The 24,468-nt window shown below is 37.9% G+C and overlaps 1 protein-coding gene across 2 annotated transcripts in view; it reads left to right on the top strand.

Moving 5' to 3' along the window:
* Nucleotides 1-24,468, top strand: part of LOC110179583 (HEAT repeat-containing protein 6-like) — a 106,466-nt gene that overhangs the window by 79,813 nt on the left and 2,185 nt on the right. For both annotated transcript variants that reach the window (XM_086835583.1, XM_020947175.2), the window contains 4 exons: nt 10,216-10,771; nt 22,022-22,331; nt 22,395-22,609; nt 23,397-23,943. The gene's annotated coding sequence lies outside the window, so the exon portion shown is untranslated. The remainder of the gene's footprint in view (nt 1-10,215; nt 10,772-22,021; nt 22,332-22,394; nt 22,610-23,396; nt 23,944-24,468) is intronic.

The following is a 24,468-nucleotide window of genomic DNA, read 5'->3' as shown; positions in this document are numbered from 1 at the left end:
TCAACAAACAACAGCAGCAAACGCCGACAACAATAAAAGGCACAACGGTGGCAAGGCGGGGGGGCGGCTGTGCAGTCAGAGCAGGTCCTGTGGCGGGGACATCAAAATCAATTCAAGTACGGAAACTGCTGCAGTTGTACAGTTGAGCGGCCTGGACACAGAGACAGAGACAAAAGTGATGGCAAAAAAAAGGCAGGCAAACACTGAACTTGATTTTCAATATAATTAATCAAGGAACTATAAGAAAAATATATTTCTACATAATTATTTAACAAAGATGAAGAAAAAACTAAGACAAGACATTTAAAGTATCCCAATTTTCCCATTATTATAGAGCTCCTTCTCTATTAATTTCAATTACCTTCAATTTGATTAAATTTCCATTTAATTTCCTTTTTTCGATTACGATTTCTTGATTCGCTCAGTGTTTGAAAGTTATTCCCGGAAAGGATTCCCATTGTTTCAACGGGTTTTTGCCGTGGTTGTTTTGCCATTGAGCGCCAGGCTCTGCAGAATTTGCATCGATATAAATGAATTGGTGGAGTTGGACCAAAAAACAAAAAAATAAAAGATGGACACGCGTTAAACCAGAAGCAGCGACAAAGGATACCAAAAAGGATGCAACCGCAGGCAATGAAACCCCCACAAAATAATTTGAATTTAGAAGGATTACAACTTATCATTATTATTTTAGAGTATACAGGACGTAACATTTATTTTCAAATTTTCGTTCAATCAAAATGAAGTCTGAATATGATTATGAGGCCTCACAGCTCATTCACGAATCCGATCAGGTTTTGGGTCCCAAAAAAAAAGGAAATCAATTCAAATTAGATGAAAATTATAGTTGAAATTGCTAGGAGGCCATCCTAGCACCCTATACCCCTGCTATCCTTTTATCCTTTAGTTCCTCTCACTCTTCCACTCCTCATTCTGACCAATCTGATTAACACTTTCCAGCGAGGGGCAGATAAAGAAATCGATTTGCCAACACCCACGTAATCAGTGGTGGCCGGAATCGGAATCGGAATAGGAATCGACATCAGAATCGAATCGGAAACAAGGGGATGGCAATGGGAATGGGATTGGGATTGGGATTGGGAATGGGGATGTGGGTTGATAGCGGATGACTCGCTGACCACCAGTTGCCCATTTGGTGGCCACGAACTGATTACAGTCTAATAAGTATGCGTGGGGCGTGACCGAGGGCCCTTTGTTAATAGGTCTCCAAAGGGTCACTCGAATACACACGCACACTCGCACATTGCGGTCATAAAAGGGGCAGATTGTGGGTGAAAAAAGTCCAGCAGGGAATTCAAATTGAAGGCCACAAAACGAAATCTTAACAATAAAATGAGTTCAAAAGTTACGCATCAAGAAAGCAGCAAACAGCAACAACTAAACAAATGGCAGATCACACACACACACAAGGCATAAAGACGCACTGGGAAAAATATTCTAGAAATTAAATATACATTTTTTAAATAAAAACAATATTCATCTTATAAAATTAATTAGGTGATAAAATAAATCTAATAAATACACCGAAAACTTCATCACCAAGTAAACATAATTAGGTAATAAAATAAATACAATAAATTACAAAAAGGTTCACCAACATCTTCAAAACATAATTCAATAATAAATTTATCAAAAACTGCACTATTAATTGCAACAGAAAATTAAACAAGATATATACCAATAAAATATTAAACAACAAGAAAGAAACCTAACTTCGGCACGCCGATGTATATATACCCTTGCAGATAGAATTTCGAAGACCCCTTTTGAATTTAATTACTGATCATAATTACTTAATGTTCGTTGATACATACTGGTCATAGACACTTACTGCTCATAGTTAATTCCAGATCATAGTTCTATAAATCGTCCGATTGTTCCTATGTCAGATATATATGTATATATATATAGTCCACCGATTCGCCATGCTCCGACTTCTATATTAGTAAAATTATATCGAAGAATAACTCCATAGTTTCATTCAAATAGCTTCAAAAACAAATCCCGCACACTGTGGATATAATTCCCAACTGGTTCTAACATCCCCGGAACGAAGTGTCTTCCGCTGGCCAAGTCTCAGAAATGTGTTGTGTTACAAAGAGTGCAAGTCATTGTTTATTAGTGCCGACAAAGTTACTAACTGATCATACATACTTACTGGTTATAGATACTTACTGTTTGTAGTTACTTATTGGTCATAGATACTTAGTGTTAAAAGATACTACCTGATCATAGTTAATAGCTGATCACAGTTAATTACTAGTCATAGATACTTTATTTTCATTGATACTCAATGTTAATGGATACTTACTGATCATAGTAACTTACATATCGTAGTTAATTTCTGATTATAGTAACTTTCTGATCAAGAATATATATACTTTATATGGTCGAAGGTGCCTCATTCACTTCTTTGCAAACTTCTGACTGAAATTATAATACCCTGCAATGGTATAAAAATTAGAAATTCACCAAAAATTTAAAATTATAACAAATTCAACAGTAAAATCACCAACAAATTAAATATAAAGTCTAAAAAAATCATCAATAGTTAAATAATGAAATCTATAACAATTTAAAAGGATTAATAATATACTATTCTTAGTTCGTAGGTGAATATATTATATATTATATTAGGATGTTATCTAGATGATACACAATAAACTCGAATATAAAATGTATTATTTAATTCACCAACTAATCAAGCCATACTGCCACATTTTTCTCTCTGTGAACTGATACACTTGCTCCCCCATTTGGTTTTTTTTGGTTAAAGTTTGGCATTTTGATTTTGATGTGTTCATTTGCACTTGTCCTCACTCCCACCGATGATAAATTAAATTTAAACTGATAATAAAAAAAAGGAGGAAATTTACGAGCCAATAAGACAGGGGGCGAGTTGGCCTTGAGATTCAGCCCCAAATGGGAGGGGTGGGGTGAACCCTTCGGCCCTTAGCCACACAAATAAATAATAACAAAGGGCCAAACAACACAAGGAGCAGCAGCAACAACAACTGACAGCAAAGGAGCAGCGGTAGCAGCGGCAACTTCAAGTCCTGACAAAAGGATGTGGCCAAGGAAGGGCGCGCAAGGGGAAGAATGGAAGCAAAACCAAGATAAGGACAAGACAAGTGCAGTGCGAGATAAACTTAACAAACGAAGTCAACAGCAACCAGACAGGATTGCCCCAACAATAAGAGCGAGGGTAAGGAAGAGCAAGAACAATGGCATTGACAATGTTTAGCACATGAGCACAGGAACAGGAGCAGGACGAAGACCAGGACTAAGGCCAGGGCAAGGGAAAATAAAAATAAGAAGGAAAAATATAAGAAAAAAAGGAGCTAAAATGAAGCTGAATAGCAGGAGCAGCAGCAGAAGCAGCAGCAGCAGCTGGGTCGTGGGTTACAGCTTTAGCCATAACAACAGATTCCAACTGCTTAGTGGATACTTATCCCAGGACACACACACACACACACAGGGGGAGAGAGAGACGTCCTGATCCCCGACAAACAATCAAACGTTAAGGTATATTACGTATACGCAATACGTATACGTAATGTTTGCTTAACGTGAGCGAACGAAGCGACAAAGAGATTAGAAATCACACAAAGAGCACACAGCCAGCCAAATCCGACTTCAATTTAAGCTTTTTGTCAGCGGAAAAGGGGGGAGAAACACAGAGGAAGAAACAGAGAGTTGGAGTAAAAGAGGGAGAAGAGAATTGAGAATTGAGAGAGGAGGAGGAGGAGACTGGGTCGATTGAGGAGTTCCAACAAATGGAATTAAATTTCGCCACTTACCAAGTCACTGAAGGGAGGAACTAATCTGGTTAGACTCAAAGTCTAATAGAATTTCTCTTGGCTCCGCCTGCTGTTCGCTAATTGATTTAAATCGGTTTCTTTTCTTCCGCTCTCTCTGTAAACTTCTTAATTTGTTTCAATCGAATGGGTTTTTAACTATGTGTACATAATATATATCGATTATTTAAAGAAACTCTGCCTCGGGGTATAGTTTCTGTGTGTAATAATCCCATAATCAGCTTATATAAACCTTTGTAGGTTTTGTTTTCGCAATCGATTTGCAAATAGTTTTTGGCTAAATTAATATATATTTTCCCATTAACCATTTTGTATTCCTTTCGAGTTTCCTTTATTTTAATCATCATTTATCTGCGTCCTGCATTTCTTTTTCGTTTTTCGTAGTGATTAAATATCTGTTTTAATTTACTTACTCATCCATTGAGCTCGCTTTTCCAATTTTTCTGTTCGATCAGTGCTTTATCTTCACTCTCACCAGCTGACGCGTTATCCTTCTTCAGGGGCGCCGAAAAGTATGCTAAATGATTTCATTTAACCAGCAAATGACACCGACACCAACACAACAACAATACAACAATACACCACGCACACAGACACATACATATACACACTTACTCGCAGGACCAACAAGGGCGCCAGATGCGAATACGAATGGCGGCGAAAACGAATGTAATTGCAGCAAATGAATAAATGAGGCGAGGCAGACGAAGGCCACCGTATGGGGTGGCCAACATACTCCTTCCCAACATCCCAATCCCAATCCTCTCTCCCCTCAACATCTCCCAATGTGGTGTGGCTTGAATGCAACGCATGTTTTGCCGCTTATTGCCCCGACAACAACAACAACAAAAATAACAAGAGTAACAGAGCAACAGACAGCAGAGGCAGCAGCAACAACAGCAACAAAAAAATATTAAGGAAAATGAATGAAAGAAACAGGCAGTACGAAAAGTATGAACCCAAGAGATACTCTGTAAAAGGAAATTAATTTTTATAAATTCCATCATGTTATGACACCACTTTGTTGCTGTTTTTTTGAACAGAATGATACAAGAAACCATTTTTTTTACTACAAAAAGGAAGGTCATAGTTGATTTGTTTTTAAATTAAGATACATTTTCAATTTGTAGTAATATTTCAAGACTTTATCATTTTTTATTCAGTGGTTTAGCTCTTGAACTCATTGAATATTTTATATTTTCAATAGAAAATGACTAATTAATTAGTAAATAATCAAAACCTCAAGACAGTGTCATAACCCCATAGTAAAATGTCTTAACTTGAATATATATTTAATTTATTTTCAAATGTTATATAGAAAATACTATACTCCATTAATTCAAATAGTTTTTGCAAGCTTTCTAAGTGTTGAAATTTATCCTCAAATTAAATTTAAAATATATAATATTTATATAAAATAATACCCAACAGTTAACTGTCTGCAAATAGTACATACCCCTTGATTACATGTCGAGTGTCGGGTATAAAAATGAAAATGAGCAAATGTAAGCACAGTCTCTGCCCCATATACCATATACACCTACTACTCCTCCTCCATCTCCTTCTCCTTCTCCTTCTGCTCCTCGGTTATATCCGCCTGATCCCGGGCGCTATCCTGCCATCCTGCCATCCGGCGCTGCTTCTCTCCCCGGGTGCTTCATAAATTCAAATTTGATTTTCATGTTGATTATGATGCGAGAGAGATGCGCAGATGATGATGGAAATGAAGATGGCAAATGGCAGTCGAGGCCTCCGAGATGGAGCCACAATCAGAGCCAGAAATACATGTGCACACGCACACACACAAGCCTGCTCCTGATTATTATCCTGCGAGTGTTGGAGAGTGTGCGTGTGTGTGACTCTGTTGCTTGTGTTTTGCATTCCACTTGGATTTTTATTTAAGCTTTTCTATCGTCCCCGTCTCGTCGTCATGCTTTTACGCTTTCCGTTTACGACTTTAACGAAAACTTTTTAGACTAGAAACAGGAGAGAGCCTTTATGTGTTTGGCCCCAAAAGTGCCTCATTTGGCCAAAACACAGACAGGTCTACCTACTGAGCACACCCATCAAATGTGTCATTTTACCGAGAAATCTATTATTAATTGACATCAGTTGCGATTTTCCCGCAAAGTTGCCTAAACATAATTGATGAGACAACAATTCATCAAAGCCAAAAAACCTGTACATTTTAAGAGGTTCTCTCATAGCTGATTTCTATGAATGGATAGATTTCAAATTTAGAGGAAATTTTGAAGTTAAAAGCTTGTCATGACCCCAAAAACTTTCGGATACTTAGTTTCCGGTTTTAAGACTGATTGCTTTTGCTCATTTCACGATACAGGGATACAGGGACACATGTTTTATTCAGCAGAAATAACCCTTTCGGATCCATTTCGATCCATTTCAATGTTTTGCTGCAAAATCTCTGCAACGCCTGGCCAGCAAAATGGCCAAGACAATCAAATGTGGCCATAAAGTCAACTGACTTTATTACGGCCCTCCAAGCGCCACTCAGTTGCATCGTTAGCGCGGTTAATGCCCCAAAAGCGACGATGCCAGCGATGACAGCGATGACATCGATGCATTCCCAACTCCATCTCGGAGCCTGCATCTCTAGTGCGCCTTCCAACGATTGCCATTTCCCTGGCAATACCCAATCCTTGTTGCACTTGGGCCCGAAAGGACATACACACAAAAACAGAAGCGAATGGCAGGCGACATATGGACGTCATCGGGGGTAGTCCGCCATAACAAGGCGACAGGCGGCAGATGCTGGCGACACATTCACATTCACATTCACAATTCGCCCAAACAGACGTCCGTGTATCCCGCATCCGTATCCGTATCCTCGTCCGAATCCTCATCCTCATCTCCATCCTCATCCTCATCCCCATCCTCATCCCCATCCTCATGCACATTCGCTGTGGAGGAAACCGGAGACAAAAGACGCCGCTCTGCGCCTTTCGTCCTGGCCATAGCCCACGCACCAATGTTGAATATATATCCCCGCCCCCCGTAAAATTCTCAATTCTCAATTACAATTGTAATTGTAAAGGGCAATAATTCGGTGCAGCGGCAACAAAAAAAAGGGGGGCCAAGCGCATTCCTTTTGCCAATTTTTGATGCCCTAACCCGCCAAAAGGGATGTTCTCCAATTAAAAAGACTTTGGCACTACATATAATATATAAAAATATTTTTATAATATTTATTTTGATACTGCCAGAATCAATTTATATGTATAACTTTATCTAGTATTTCTTAAATAATAAAAAAAAATTAATATATAAAGTTCCTTAATAAAATTTACATGTTTATACCCTTCCAAGGTATTCTAATTTTAGTCAGATGCTTGTAATACAGTGAAGGAGGCATTTCCGACCCTATAAATTATGTAGATTCTTGATCAGCAACAACAGCCGAGTCGATCAAGCCAAGTCCGTTTGTCCATTTCAACGTAAACTCATTTCTTAGTTTTAAAACTATATGAATAAAACTGTTCAATTGGACTTCTATAAACCCTTACTACTTTATAAATCGGAACGAGCCGGATCGAAAAACTATATCATATAGCTGCCATAGGAACGATCGGTACATTTATTTAAAACAACCAATAACTTCCAGTTTTCAACATATTTTCATCATATTTTAATTAAAGATGAAGCCATTTGTTATTAATTTATGTTTACGGTATTAGTTTTATTAAAATCGGTCGACTATATCATATATGTAGCTGCCATGGGAACAATCGTTAAATGTATGCCGCTCTCTGTCTCTCTGGGATCCCTTACTCTCGCTGTCTCTCTCTGCCTCACACTGCCTACCTCTGCCTCACTCTAGAGGCATCTCTTTTACTCTCCCGCTCTCTCTCTTATACTCTCTGATCTACTCTTTGCTGGAAAAGTATAAATACGGGCGCTGAAGGCGCGCCGACTCAGTATGTACGTGGCCTTACTAGTGATAACATCTGCAGTGATAGTGGGAGTGATAGTGATAGTGCACTTGGACCGAAATTTTGTCAACAAATCAATGGAATGGATATGGATAAACAGGAAGCAGATGACCATTCCTAATTAAAGTCACCATCTGCCACTTACTGGGGTAAGTCTTGACGATGACAATTATATTATGTTATAGTAGGGATCACCTCTAAGGCTTAGAATTAGTTTTTCTAGCTATGGACTTATTATTTATCCAATTCCAATTCCTTATTGCCATGAAGTTCATTACTTAATTTGAATTTAAAGTGATAAAGCAATTTGTATTAACTGCCTCACTTAATTATAAATAGTTAACGAATATTAATTATTTATTCTTATGATTGTTTCAAAAGTGACCCAAATTTTACTATGTACTAATAGTAATACCTTTGCAGAGTTTTACAATTTTAGTCAGAAGCTTAAAACTAAGTGAAGGAATCATTTCCGACCCTATAAATCATATATATTCTTGATCAGCATCAACAGGCGAATCGTTTTAACTTTGTCTTGCAAAAATGTATTTTTTTTTTAAATTTTGAAAATTTTATAGGGGTCACATCATTAAAATTTACAAAAATCAAAAAAAAAAAGTTTAATTTTTTTTACATTTAACTGAGTATGCAGATTTTTTAACCTTCAAAAAACTAGCACAAAACCGGTTTCCGATCGAAAATTAATGCATTTTTGACAAAGTTGTGAATTATTTTCCCTGTCAAGGATATTGAAATTCCTAGTTTCCTTAGTTCCGTTTTATTACCATTAAAGGGTATGCACTCTTCTCCTACCATAACACAATAAACTGTGGCAGTGGCATAACCAACAGGTGGACCCGCATCCGGTGTCATAACAACCATGCGGAGGCGAAACAAAAAGGACACTGGCAGGGGTAAAAATGGGAAACTCTGGCTAAATGGCGAACCGTTGACAGTTCCCGTCCGGTCGGGTTTGGTCCTGTCCAGTCCTGTCCCGACCTGTCCCGTTCAGTCCGGGTGTTATTGAAATTTTTCGAGCGTATGTCCTCGATTGGTCGAGTTACAGAGAGGCAAAGTCGAGAAAGTAAATGGTGGGCGAGGGGAACACAGATGGCAGCCATTAAGTATGCAACAAATTGCATCCATCCAGAAGGGAGGCTGTCGCCAGGACAGCGGCAATTGGCAATCGGGAAATGGCCGCAGCTGGAATGTAATGAGCGGTGTTCGAGGAATTTCCCCAATGAGAGAGAGTATTTCTGTGAAAATCAAAAATCGAAAAGGAAACTGAAGCTGAGGCAGTAGTAGCAGCACTCCAAGTCCTGGCAATTAAAGCTGAAAAATATCCTGTACAACCCAAACACACACACAGAAAGAGTGAACGTTATGAACACGAATTTCGTATTCACAAAAATCCTGGCAGGGGTAAATCATGCATTTTACGACGATCTCTCTTCCTCCCCTCGTTAACCCTTTTCGTCCTTCCCCTCCTCTGCTGCGACTAAGAAAAATGGTGCCCGACTGTACCTAAAAATGGAATCGAATTGATCAACTGGGAATGCCTAACACCCGCCATTCTATCTATCTCACTCCCTTCGTGCCCCTTAAGGCTGGTGTGGCCCCGCCTGCTCTCAAGGTAAACCAGCCATAAACTCGACATAACCTCACATAAACTTGAAAAGAAGAGTGCCACCTAAAAAGGACCCAAAACGGAGCGAGGCGGAGTGAGGTGGAGCGGAACGAGGCGACCGTCGTAAAGCAGCTGTTGCTCCTGTGCGTAGCGTGTTCTTGCCACACACACAGAAACACACTACAACTCACACCTATGGCCAGGCACGTAGAGAAATGGGTGCATAAAAATGTAGGTTTTTCATTTTCTGTCTGAAGACAAATTGGGGACTTAAGAGTAAACATTGCATTACGATTTTGTATAAAAGTATAATATTTAATTATATTTTATTTTAATATATTTAAAATATTTAAAGACAGGCATAGTTTGGCTCTGAACTATTGGCTTATATGTATGCATCATTTAAAATATAATATTTAATATAATTCAGAAATTAGTTGGGTTGTTGGAACCCTGAAAAGTATGATCCTTTTGTTATACCCTTCCAGGGTATTTTAATTTTTGACTGAGTTATGAGCTTTTTTACCAGTTAATTTGTCTAAGAAATTAGCATATCAAAATATTGATCAAAATCATGATCATGATTGTTTTCCGTTTTCGATCCTCCAATTTAATTTAAAACTCCAAGGATATATAAACTTAGGCTTCCCACAGTTAGTTTCCTATCTTGTTTCCATATAATATTTATTGCAAATTGTAAAACCAAAGTAACCTCTTAATAATTAGCTAATATTATAAACAAATTATTTAATAACTATTGACTATATTTACTAACATTAATGTATTGTTTTTCTTTCAGTGCTGGATATGGGGAATGATGAAGAGGATGTGGAAGAGACAGAAAGAGAGCGAGACGTTGGCCGCCGCAGAAGGCAACAAAATTCAATTTACTATGCGCGCTTTATGGCCGATTCCAGCCGTGTGCTTGTGTGTGGGCAAAAGGCCAACCCCTCTCACCCTCTCACCCTCTACCTCAGCCTAACCTAACCCAAGTTTATGGCCAACAGAGCTCCAGTCAGCTCCTGACTCCTGCTCCTGGTCCCTGGTCCCTGCTCCTGCTCCTGCTCCTAGCCCCGCAGACAGAAGTAATTACAAGTGTTTGCTTATTAAGTTCCATGGCTCATTAGGCGGCGACGATAAACGATGGTGGAAGAGCAGCAATCACCATGTGATCTACCTCGCGGGGCAGGAAGGACATGGGCCGGGGATTTTGGCGAGTGGCAGGACACCGCGGGCCATCGACACCGCATTAAGCCAAAAGCAACATCAACAGGAGTGAAACTACCAACCAGTGCTGCGAGCTATGAGAGCTTAGATGGAAGCCAAAAGAATATATACTTTGAGGAGGAAAAAAGGTAGGATAAAACTGATAATATTTATAAGGATATTGGGGTTTTTTTTACCTTAATTTTGGATGGTTTTTTGATTATTTAAATTGCATTTTGATCACTTTAAAGGATTATATTTTTGTAGAGACTATAGCATCTTAAAGATAATATTTTCTATGATCTTTTAGATTATTGATGCTACTTAAACTTTGAAAAATATGTATATTTTCTCTTGTTTTATAACATATATAATATATTCTTTATATTTTATATTATTTATATTATATTTTTCTCCGTAAAAAACCTAATTTATTGAGACAGAACACAGAACTTGACATCTCTGATGTCGTCATTTTGTCAAGAAGCAACAGGAGACTACACGGCCGCTTAAGCCCGAGTCGCATTATCTAATTGTCAGTCTTAGTGCGGGGATTACTGTACTAATTTTTTCACCCCAGCCAAGCCCAGCCCAGGGGGCAGCCAACCCCCCCGTGACCTTCTACACCACCCCCCCAGAAAACATTCCCCCCCCCCCCCCCCCTTCCATGTGTGTGTCTGCCAAAAGAGAGAGAGAGAGAGAGACTAAGCCGGGTCGTTCGTTCCGCGTTGTGGCCATTGGCAATCAGCGAAATTGTAAAACCGTTAACAACACGGCCTGAACGTCTATACTACCTGGTTTTTGGAACCTGGCTAAAAGGGGGCAGAGCGAGGGAGGTGACTTTGATTTGATGACCAAATTTTGTGGCCGCCAGTTGAAAATTGGACCCATCAAATGGCGGAAAATGCAGGTTTCAGTTTTCAATTGCTACCATTTATTTTGTGTCACGGACTTAAGTCCCAGGGTTAGTAAAAGGAATTAACTAACAAAAGCAAGATAAATAAGAGTGACTAAATAGGGAAAAAGGAATACAAAGAAAGGTTTAAAAATTAAGTTTTAGATGCTGGAGTTTTCAATGTGAAATTAGTAGCATTAGTAACTTAAAATCACATAGATTTAATTCAATATTAAGGCTCAAGTTACATATATAACCTGGTCAAAGTTTTCCCTAGGATTTCCCTTAATTCTTCCCAATTTTTTTTACGAAAATCTAAAGTCAGGTCACACCTAATCCCATCTGCTTTCTGCAGCATTTTCAATTTTCCTTCTTCACTTCACCGGCACTTGACCCTTTCATTCTTTTTCAGCATTTTCCTTTTTTTGCACATTTGCCCCCACCTCTTGGCTTCTGCCGTCTGCCAATTACCAATTAAGCTTTGCTTAAAGCCCAATTAATACCCTCTCTCTGATTACCCGCCCCCCAATTGGAGGCAGCCCCCTCTGGGCAACGTCGTCGCCGCCGTCATCACCATCATCAATGCAATTATTGACAACAAAGCTGGGCGCTGTGCCAAATCCCAGCCAGAAGCGGCAATCGACTAACTGGGGCGACGGGCGCCACTCCAAGTCATCCAATGGACAGGACACATGGAGCAGGAATCTCCTTGGGGGTGGTTGCACCACCAGTTGGGGGGGAGTGCTGATTGGGAGTGCACGGGGGGAGGGGATTTGCCACACAATACCAAAAATGGAGCTGCTGCAGCAGCATCCCAATGACCCACGGCATTTCATCTAAAGTGAACATTTTCAGGCATACACTGAGCACAAATAACTAGGTAATTAGGATAGGAAATGAAGGAGAGGATACAATAACAAGAAAAGAAAGTAAAATAACATTGGGAAACCTAAGATTATGGTTTCTTGCAGTTTGCATTTCATCAAATCAATCATAATTAAGCTTCAAATATTTGCATTCTTTGAATTGATTTTTATCAATATTTTTATATGACAATTTTTTAGACAAATCAAAGTTTAAAAATCTCATAACTAAGCTTAAAATGCATTAATTTCATTTCAGAAAACATTCCTTTATTAGTTTTTATTGGGTTAATAAATCTGCATACTAAATTTAAAATGTAAAAAAATGCACAATTTTAACGATGTAACCCCTTTCCTTTTTTTATAAAATTTGAAAATTTTTTAAAATTTTGTTTTTTTTTTTGCGGAGTTAGCTATATCGACTCAGATTTTTATGCTGATTAAGAATATATATGATTCATAGGGTCAGAAATGAGTCCTTCAGTGATTAAATTTAAAAAACCTTCCGCTTGATTCTTGAAATTGATATTTTTATTTAATATATTTTTTAAAGGATAAATCGATGTTTAAAAATCTCATAACTAAGCTAAAAATGCATTAATTTCAAATCGGAAAGCAGTTCCTTGTTAGTTTTTTGAACGTTAATAAATCTGCATACTCAACTTAGTATTTTTAAAAATCTTGATTTTTGTCGATTTTTGAAAATTTTAACAATGTAACCCCTTATAAAATTTTGAAAAAATTGATAAACTTTTTTTCTCCAGAACTTGTCTAGATCGATTTGGCTTTCCAAGCTGATCAAGAATATATATGATTTATAGGGTCGGAAATGACTCCTTCGTGAGTTACAAGCTTCTAACTAAAATTATAATACCCTTTAAGGGTATACAAATTCCCAACTTTGTCTAAAATAATAATAGACACATTTTAATTTTAATTATTTTCGATGATAGAACTTTAAGCATTTGAATTTTTAGTTAATCCCTAGAGTCTTTACTTCCCATTCATTTCTTCCATTCCAATTTAATTAATTATAATATAACTTTATATAATTTTTTGTCACTGTGTAAGCGACAATGTTGGCTTTTCAATTGCTCCTTTTTGTCTGTGGGTGTTGGTCGTTTGGTAAGTGAAAAATTGGTCACTGATTAAATTCAACACGTTGTGGGATTAACTAACTTGTTTTTTATTTCCCGCGCCGAAATTGTGTTGTTAACTTTTGGGCCTTTTTGAAAAAAAAAAACAAGATAAAAAGGAATAAGAAAAAAAACAGGCGACGGACATATCCTGGCCGCAGACCAGCAATTACTCCACCCCGTGGACACCCCTGAACAGCTCCCTAAAAACCGCCTTAAACCCCCTTGAAAAAAAAACCCAGTGGAACCCTGTGGAAGCCACCTACTCCTCCTCCATATCCTGCTCCTCCTCATGGATCCACCCAATTCGCGGGCCCTCGAGGCATTCAGACAAAACACTCGCGCGATTCTCGACAGGCTCGAGCGTGGGCGCAATTTTTTCTTTCCATTTTCCCTCCAGGGCTAGTCAACAAATGTCCCAGCCAGCCCCCCCTGGCCCCCTTGGCCCCCTTGGCCCCTAGCTTTCAATTTTCCCCATTTCCCTGCACAGTTGCGTCATTAGCGACAGGCAAAGGAGCAGGAAAATAAGTTCAAGAATCGAAGATGGACATACCCTTTGTGATTATGTGATTAGACTTTTGATTGCTTTAAATATTATTTAAACTGTTTTAATATGGTTAAAGTTACATCTATATAAATACCACTCTGGTTTCTTAATTAAAAACTAAAAAGAAGAATAATCAGAATAATCAGAGATGCCCCAAAGTGTGGCAAGACGAGGACTACGACTAGGAGGAGGAGCAGGAGCAGGAGCGGGAGCTTGCCATCCTGCCGCCGGCGGGGAATCGTTTTTGTTTTTGAAGTTTGCCCAACTGGAGCATCCGCGGATGCTTCTCCTGCTCCTGCTCCTGCTCCTGGAATGGGAATGGGAATGCGAATGGGATTGGGATTTGGATTAGGAATAGGACCGCAAAGCTGGGGTGGGCGTGGCTGGAGGGGAGGGGATGTGGCTGCGGTTGTCTGGAGCTGCTCAACTTGGATGCAGTGCGCGCAAGGCGGCCAAAAACCTGGCCAACAACTTGGGGCGACTTTTTGCACTCATTTCGCACGTTCAAACAATGGAGTTTGTGGGTTTTGGGTGCGGCAGCCAGCGAAATGTAATTGGTGAAGGAAGAGGACACGGCACACAGGACACGCGGCACGGAGCAGGGGACAGGGGCAACAGGATATGGCCCAAGGATAGGGAAGTAGCTGGAGATGTAGCTGTAGCCAAGAGAAAGGAACCAAAACTGTGGCACGCAGCGGGCAGGCGACAAATAGTTTAGGTGTCTTTTTCGGTTTTAAAATATATTTTTTTTAAATTTAGGGAAAATATTTATTATTACCAAAATTAGTATTATTTTTATGCCCTTGCAGGATATTTTAATTGAAGTCAGAAGCATTTAACTCACTAAGGAGTCATTTCCGACCCCATAAATCATATATATTCTTGATCAGCACAAAAATCTAAGTCAATCTAGCTTTCTGCGGCAAAAAAAAAATGTGTCTTCAAAAATTGTAATTTTTTTGAAAAGGAAAGGGGTTAATTTCAATTTAAATTTTCAAAAATTTTGAATTTTTTTACTTTTCAAATTGAATGTGCAGATTTATTAACCTGATAAAAACTAACAAAGAAATGCTTTCCGAATTGAAATTAATGCATTTTTGGCTTAGTTATGGGATTTTTACATTTTGAATTTTCCAAAAAATATTCATATAGAAATATTGGTAATATCGATTAAAAAATGGTATTGCACCTTCAGTCAGAAGCTTAAAACTAAGTGAAGGAGTCATTTCCGACCCCATAAATAATAATAATAATAATAAATAATATTCTTGATCAGCATCAACAGGCAAATCTTTCTAGCTATATCCGGCCGAAAAATTTTTTTTTCAGAAATTTCCAATTTTTGTAAAAAAAAAGAAAAGGGGTTACATCATTAAAATTTGCAAAAATCGGCAAAAAATTCATATTTTAAATGGAGTATGCAGCTTGCTTTCCGAATTGAAATTAATGCATTTTTGGATTAGTTATGAGTTTTTTAAATTTTGATTTGTCGAAAAAAATGGGCATCGAAAAATGACAACTCAAAGAATTCCAATATTTTAAGCTTATTTATAATTGATTTCGGATTGGTTCTTATTATTCAGTTGCAAATTGCAAGTGTAAATAAATATGGGCTTCCCGAAGTTAGAATCCTTTCTTGATTTTAATATTTTTTAAACCTTAGAATGATTTATAGGAATATAAGAGGGACCATAAACATGTTAGATATTTTATATTCCTTATATTCTAGACTCCACATTGACTTTTTTACCCTCCTGCCATTGTTTTATTATCGTTTATTACTATTTTTACGACTATATATACATTCCTTATACGATTTATATATCCTTTTTTTATATATATCTCTGAAAACTGTTCTACATTTTCATTTTTGTCGGCTGGCTTTTGGAAAAGATACTTGGATACTTTGGATACCTTCTGGGTGCCGTGGCTTCCGGTGTGGACTTAGGCGGGAAAACATCACAGAGAGAGGGAGAGAGAAAGAGGGAGGGGAAGAAAGGGAATCATAGAGAGAGGGAAATGCGGGAAAACCCGAGGGGGAGGAGGGGGAAAACGCAGAAGGCATTAGGGGCATCAGCCGCACACGAAAATACAGTTAGCTTAAAGCATTTCCCGTATTTTACTGTCACGGCCTTTGGGTTGTCTCTGTGTATGTGTGTGTGTAATGGTGTGTTTCTGTATATGTGTGTGTGTGTGCCTCGAAGGGGGGCGTGGCTGGGTGGTGCTTTTGGGGTTTTCCTACTTGGTCGTTGTAAATTACTTGATTCGTTGTTGGAATTTAATTAACATTTTCCAAAGTTTTACTTTTTGGAGTCTCTTTTTAGTAACTCCCCTCTGGGTGTGTGTGTGTGTCTATGCTCTCTCTCTCTCCTTCTCTTTCTCAATGGCACTATCTCTCTCATTCTGGCAATGACAGGCCTTTCATGCGGGCAAAAGGACCGCCCGGAAAACGCTTAGGAGTTGTTATGTTTACACATTCGAGCCGATTCGAGCCTTTCTCTGGCTTTTGAGCAGAATTGTACATTTTAAAGTGCAGATAATTGCGCGTGTAGACATAATGGATTTTCCGACTATTTATGTGGTTATCCCACACACACACACACACACACAGACAGACTTTCCACCAGGGAAAGCGTTCTGTCTAAATGTATATTTTCGTGTTGGAAAAATTTTGTGCGAGTTAACAAAAATGGTTTTTAATTGAAGTGCCCCAAAAATGAAGCACACTATTTAATGGGACAGCATCAGAAACTCGTAATTTTGTAGAAACAATTTTAGAAAGTGTTTTGCAAGTGTCTTCAAATTAAACATTACAAGATTAAAAAGGATAATTTATATTAATAAAAAACATCAGTTATCTTGCTAAAATGCATTAGATATTAAAGATATCTTGTTAGGACTACAAGAAACAAAAATTACTCTTCACATTCAATAAATTTCATTTAATTAAAAGAAATCCCTGCTAATTTGCAATCCTAAAAATAAACAAGGCCCAAAAGTATGCAATAAAGAGCCTTTATTTCAAGAGGTCCTGCAATAATTTAAAGCCTACTTCCGGGCATCAATTTCAAAGTGAACTTGAAGCTTCCTCTGGCTGCCACTCTGATTAATTATTGTTTAGGCAAAAACTCCTTGGACACCAAGGATAGACATAAATGCATAAACTTCCTGGCAAATTTACAGGACATCCCCGGGGACTGAGCAAAACCCAATTCCTGTGACAGTCAGACAGAGTCCTCCATATATGGATAGCAATTTCAAAGGGAATTCCAAATCAAGCCGGGCAACAATAACAATTACAATAGCAGCAATTGCAATGGTAATAACAATAACAACAAATGCAGCCGCACAACTACACACGAAAAAAAAACGAAAAGCACACAAAAAACAACGGCAAACAATTGCAGAATCATTTACATAAAACAAAAAAGTAGAGAGAGAGACAATGCAAATAGAGTAAAATTAAGCAAATATAAATAAAATGCATTGCTCCAAAAAAAGCATCAACTGGAAAATGAAATGGAAACGCATGTGTGTGTGTGTGTGTGCGACAAAGGATATGCATATGTGTGTGAGCAGGATAATGCACATGTAGAAAATGAAATCAAATGCAATAAAATGCTCTCTGACATGCAACGATATGTTACAGCCCCTTTCCATTTTTTTTTTTTGTATTATTATTCCGATGATGATGATGATAATAAAACAAAATGATATCGGGTTGAAAATCATATGAAATTGAAATGAACCAAATTGCATTTACCAATCTAGGGATATACGTATGTACATATTTGTATATATTCCTTTTGGGTTCACATGGCGTATGAGCAATGCGGCCAACCAACATAATACCTAACCTAATGACTTAATTCCTGGGGATCCCAAAAGAGGGGCTTAACTATAGTGTTTTTTGTTTATTTTAAAAGCTAAAAATATTGTGATCTGAATTACTGCTGATTTTAGTCGAAAAATCAATGAGTTTCTTTTGCTGAAAAGGTAAATTAAATATGTATTTGTGTAGCTTAGAATCATTAATTGGGATAATGACAGTACCAATGACTGCTATTTAAAACTGACCATAAAATAGGGCTTACAAATATTCAACTAGAAATATGATCATTTATTAAACATTAAATTAGAGAAACTGTAACATAAAGAACTACAAAGCAAATTATTATTAAAAGTAATTACATGCTTATTTAAACTTAAATTTAATTCGCATTTCAGCAAAAATGTCTTGATAATTTATTAAATTAAAGCCTTTTGCCATTTGCTTTCTTCAATTAAATTGGCAAACAATTATTTTGGGTACTATTTATAATTTATACATATACGTATCCCCCACTGTTTAAACAAAAGATGAGAAGGCACCAAAGTCACGTCAGTGCTTGCTCCTATCCCTTATGCATATATCCTTTTGTTCCTTGCGCTATCCTGCCTTCATTTTTCCCTCAATATCGTTGCGTTGTAATAAATATTTACATTCCGAGGAGCTCGGGAGTGCTCGCGCAAGCAAACAAACTTAATTTTTGTTTCTTTCGTTTCGTTTATATTTTTTATTTGTATATATATATTTTTTTGGGGACTGTAACCGGATGCAGGATACAACTACAATCCTGTGTTCTTCGCTACCCCTTTTTCACGCGACTGCCGCCTGTGCGCTTGACAATGTAAGCTCGAACAGTTTCATTTCCAAACAAACATATACTCTCACACACACAGGGCACGTACGCACGCACACACACACACACACACACAGATACACACACACACACGCACACATAACGGTACATTAATTGATAATTGTTTTGTGCTCAAAAGAAATTAAAGAGCAGAGCCTGAGCTGCCATTTCTGCCATCATCTTCACGGCCTTTCGCCACCAAGCATCCATCCCCCTTTTTGTCACCCCTTTGTCACTCCTTTGCTTTTCACTTTTCCTCTGCCCCCTCTGTTCCCCCCGATTTCCTTTTCCCCTTCCCCCCGTTATGCCCCATTACACAGCAGATGTATTGCGAAAAACGGGAGGCAGACGGAAATAAATAAATGGAGAAAGAGAGGACACACACACTGGGTACAGAGAGAGAGAGAGAGAGTTTCAGGTTAAATTTGTTAATTAACTTACTTAAATTTTCATAAATAAATCAATTAAAAGGTATTTATATTTATTATAAATTTATATATATTTTTAAAAGATTTCTTTAATTGTATAATATTGTTTAAAACCCATCCCCCTTTTGTCTCTGTGCACTTGCTACCTTTTCGTATGTTTCTAATACAATCTGCCCCCCAAAAACTCTTCTTTTTTCTTTCCTGTAAGCTGGTTGTTAGTTGTTTTGTTGTTGTTGTTGTTGTTGTGTTTTTTTTGGTTTTTCATTAACTTTTTGCGTTGGCTGCTTGTTTCGGACATGTTGAAGGTGCCACGCCCCATCCGCCGCCCGCGGGCAACTTAATTGAACGATTAGTTTTTGTACGTGGACCACGCCTGCCTTCCCGATCGTTCTAGCAACAGAGTTTAGCCATTTTAATACCTGCTACACTTGCCCATTAACGAAAGGGGTATATAGGGTTTATGGGAAATACTTTATATATGATATAATTAGTTGCAGTTTCTGAATATTTAAGAATAGTTAGAGTATTCAGAGTTTAGCAAAAGTCCAAGTCGGAGTCTTCTTATCTCTAAAATACTGACTCTTTGTTTGGCATTGTGATTCCCAAAGGGTTTTAACAAAAACAAGGATACTTAAAGTTGCTAAGAGTAAAGAATACCCAAGCACTCGTCCCCTTAACTTGAGATATATTCCACTTCGCTTCCTTTTTAATATATATTCAAAGTATTTCTCAGATACCTCTCGAAAGTATGCAATAAAATGCAACCTTGCAATTTTCCCCGGTATTTCATGGTCGTCACAAGGAACTGAGTCCTTGTTGTTGTGTCCTGGTCACTATTTAATTTTATCTTCTCCGCTTTGGCTTTTATTTTCGTTTTTATCGCTGCTGTGAACCAAACTATGTACAACAATTTGCCACGCCCTCAACCTCACCCCCCCCCCCAAGCGGAAGAGCAGGAAAGAGAGGGAAGAGGCACCCTCACACACACACAAAGAGTGAGAGAGATAGATAGAGGAAGATAGTGGTGCGAAAGGCGGCAGAAAAAGTCAAATGCCAAAGCACTAAAAAGTCAAAAGGCCACAAGAAGCGACGGCAAACAGCAAGTAATAGTAATGACAACCAGTACACAAACAACAACAATGAGCAAGACGCCAACAAATTCACGAAGAGATGGCAATATAATGAGCGAAAGAGAGGGGAAGCTAGAAGAGGCTGGGAGGCTGAGACGCAAAAGTTAAAATAAATAAAACAAAGGCAAACGCATGAAATGACACAACAGAGACAAAGAATTAGGGTGGCTGCCAGGAGGGGTAGGATTTATTAGGGTGGTGCTGGTGCTGCTCCTGCTCCTGCTAATGGGGAGGTGACTTGGGGGGTGGTGGTGGGCCGGGCGACAAAACGTGGCCAAAACGACATGGCGAACCCGCCTAAAAATGACAGCAAACGTGGCAAGATGTTGCCCTCGACAGAAAATACACAGCGAGAAAATAAGGCAAGCTGTAATGAAATTATTAAAATTTGTACACAATTTTCAAGGGATTTTCACGTTAGTCAGAAGGAATCATTTCCGACCCCATAAATCATATATATTCTTGATCAGCATCAACAGGCGAATCTTTCTAGCTATATCCGGCCGAAAAAAAATTTTTTCGGAAATTTCCAATTTTTTTAAAAAAAGGAAAGGGGTTACATCATTAAAATTTGGAAAAATCAGTCAAAAAATCATATTAAAAATGGAGTATGCAGCTTTGTTGACCTTCTAAAAACTAACAAAGAAATGCTTTCCGAATTGAAATTAATGCATTTTTGGCTTAGTTATGGGATTTTTACATTTTTAATTGTCAAAAAAATATTCATATAAAAATAATGCTAATATCGATTAAAATATGGTATTGCACCTTAAGTCAGAAGCTTAAAACGAAGTAAAGGAATCATTTCCGACCCCATAAAATTCTTGATCAGCATCAACAGGCGAATCTTTCTAGCTATATCCGGCCGAAAAAAAATTTTTTCAGAAATTTCCAATTTTTAAAATAAAAAAAATTTGCAAAAATCGGTCAAAAAATCATATTAAAAATGGAGTATGCAGCTTAACAAAGCTGCTAAAAACTAACATAGAAATGATTTCCGAATTGAAATTAATGCATTTTTGGCTTAGTTATGGGATTTTTACATTTTGAATTGTCCAAAAAATATTCATATAAAAATATTGTTAATATCGATTAAAAAATGGTATTGCACCTTCAGTCAGAAGCTTAAAACTAAGTGAAGGAGTCATTTCCGACCCTATAAATCATATATATTCTTGATCAACATCAACAGGGGAATCTTTCTAGATATATCTGGGCGAAAAAAATTTTGTTCTGAATTTTCCAATTTTTTTTTTTAAGTAAAGGGGTTACATCATTAAAATTTGCAAAAATCGACAAAAATCGAAATTTCTAAAAATATTAAATTGAGTATGCAGATTTGTTAAACTAATAAAAACTAGCGTTTGAGCGCTTTCTGTATTGAAATTAATGCATTTTTAACTTAGTTATGCATTTTATAAATTTTGATTTGTCGATAAAATTGTCACTTATAAATCTTGATATCTATCGATTCCAAGAATGCAAATTACCGATACGATCCTATCATTTAATTGAAAACTGTAAGGATATATAAACTTAAGCTTCCCGAAATAAGTTTCCTTTCTTGTTTAGCAATAAAATCAGTAAATAAATCCTAGGGAGAAAATTTCCTTTAAAAATCAATTTAATTGCAAAGAAACAATTAAAACACCTCATGTTTCTTCCAGCTAATATTACATTCCAATAAAATAATTATATTTTCCTGTGTATATTTTCAGTTTTTGTGTAAAGGCCTGTTAAAACTGGAGCGTTAAATAGTAGGATGTTCATTGGGAACTGGAGGGATCTGCCGGCAGCAACAGCAGATAATTTAAAGCAACACGAAACACCCGACTCTGGACCCTGGCAAGGACTCCAGTCCTGGTTTGCCAGTTTTCGAGTTCTCCTCCTGATTTCGCCTGCTGTGTGTGCCTCCTTTCGAATGGCAACTGTTGATAATGATGATGGAGATGCCGTCGACACGCTCTCGCCCGGACTACAGTGAATACCCCAAAGGATCGCAAGGAAAGCTTCCTTAAATGTAATAATGTAAGTTAATTTATCATTTTCGCATATGATTTGATTTAAAACCGAAATGTAAACCCCAAATAGTGCGCCTTGAACGCTTCATTAGCTGACAAATATTATGACAAAGTGACCTCCGAACTTGGTCAGCTGGAAATCCTTTGTGCCGCCATGCACTGCGGTTTCCTGCAACAACTTGCTGCCTTTGCTGGATGTGAATGTTGGTGTCTCCGTGGGACAACTGTGGCCTCCTTGAGGTCGCCGCTTGGGCACACGCGCGGGAATTGAACGCTGCACGGCAGGTGGGTGGTGGGTGGTGGGTGGTGGGTGGTGGGTGGTGGGTGCTTTTTGGGGGCTTCACTGTCTTGTATCTCTGCCTATCTCTGTCTCTGTATCTCTTTGTGTGTGTGTGTACACACGCGGTAATTAATTTTATTTAATTTTCGACGACAATTCAAGCGACAAGAGCAAGGGCCAGGCAGAGAGCAGCACAGGAAAAAACAAGTTAACAAAACGTCAACAAAATACAAGAGGGAAGCCGGCTAAAAATCACCAGCATGCAGACAATGTCAAAAAAAAATTATATATAAAGAAAACCAAAAGGACAAGCACAAAAAGTAGAGAAGGAGCGATGAAGAAAACAAAGAATGCTTCACCTACTCATAGTACCCAATGTCCTGGCACTGACAAAAAAATCAAATTAAATTATATTTAAAATTAATTAGAAAAATTCCCTCTATATTTAAATCAATCTCTTCTTGGGAAAACTCTTTAATAACCGCCTTAAAATCCAGCTAAAAAGAATGGCTAAAAAAAACCAATGCTAATTTTCTCCTGCACTCTGCGCACAGTTTAAATTGTTTTGCCTACTTTTTGGGGCAACTTTTCGAGCGAAACTCTGTGGCTTTGCTCGCTCCGGTTGTATATTTTATAAATTCCAAAAAAGTTGATAGTTTATTTCATTTTTCTGAAGCACATTTCGCTCTAATTAAATTAAGTTCTGCTGCTGCTGCTGCGTCTGAAATTCGTGATTTTAATCGAGTTTTTCTTTGCATTGTTTTCTTTCTTTTTGCTTTGTTTTTTTTTTAGCATGTCTCAGTGCTCCCAAAGAGCTGTCCTTTGTCCTTGCGTCCGCTGTCCAAAAGTCCAGAAGTCCATGCAGGGGGCACATAATTATCAGCCACATCAGCCGCAGACGACAGGACTTTGACTTTTAGAGGGAGCCGGCGTGGACAGCGAAATTGGCGAAACGTAACGAAACGAAGTAAGAAAACAAGTTTAACTTAATTGTCAACATTGTGCCAGGCGGACACAAACAGCTCGGGCCGGCAACAATGGAAGGATAAAGGGAAAGCGTTGAAGGGACCTGCGGAGAGCGGGGCCAGCCAGAAACTCACTGAGATGGCCAAAAGACGCACCAAAGTGGCGAAAGGACAAAAAGCAGGCAGCATTTGGAAGCGAAACCGGAACGGCGACGGGACGGGGGACAAGGACGAATAACAAAACGGAAGGACATAAAGTAACGGCACTAATGATGGAGCACGCCATCGCCCCAAGAATGGAGTGAGAGATAAAGCCAAGGAGCAGGAGTGGAGCATTTATATGTATAATCGACGGAGGCCAGTCCATTTCAGAGGTAAGGAAAAAGCAACTGAAACTATTTCTTATATTTTATTATTATTTTCGTAACTTATTTTTATACAACAATTTAATAGCTAATGTTTCAAGCTATAGAAATTGCTTTAAATCGTTGCCAAATTTGTGATTCACAATAATTTAGCATTCTTGCAGGCAGCTTTTCAATGGATTTCCCATCCATATCGCTTTTTAGCTAAATAATATAGGGTACATTATTAGAAAAAACATAAAAGGAACCTATTTGCGACAGCCGTAGTTTATATACCCTTGCAGTTTGCAATTTTATTATAGGATCAAATAGGAAATCGAACCTAACAAAGCTTAAAATATCTATCTTAACGATGTTTTCTTATGGCCATTTTTTCGATAAATCAAAGTTTAAAAAGTTCATAACTAAGTCAAAAACCCATTAATTTCAAGTCGGAAAGCATTCCCATGTTAGTTTTTATAATATTAATAAATCTGGATACTCCATTTAAAATTTTAAAAAATTCAAATTTTTGTCGATTTTTGCAAATTTTAA

This window comes from Drosophila serrata, unplaced genomic scaffold (assembly GCF_035046125.1).
Source record: "Drosophila serrata isolate PLE 108 unplaced genomic scaffold, ASM3504612v1 contig_276, whole genome shotgun sequence".
In the NCBI taxonomy this organism is placed as follows: domain Eukaryota; kingdom Metazoa; phylum Arthropoda; class Insecta; order Diptera; family Drosophilidae; genus Drosophila; species Drosophila serrata.
Note: the sequence above shows the minus strand (reverse complement) of the source record. Positions and strands in the feature narration are given on the sequence as shown.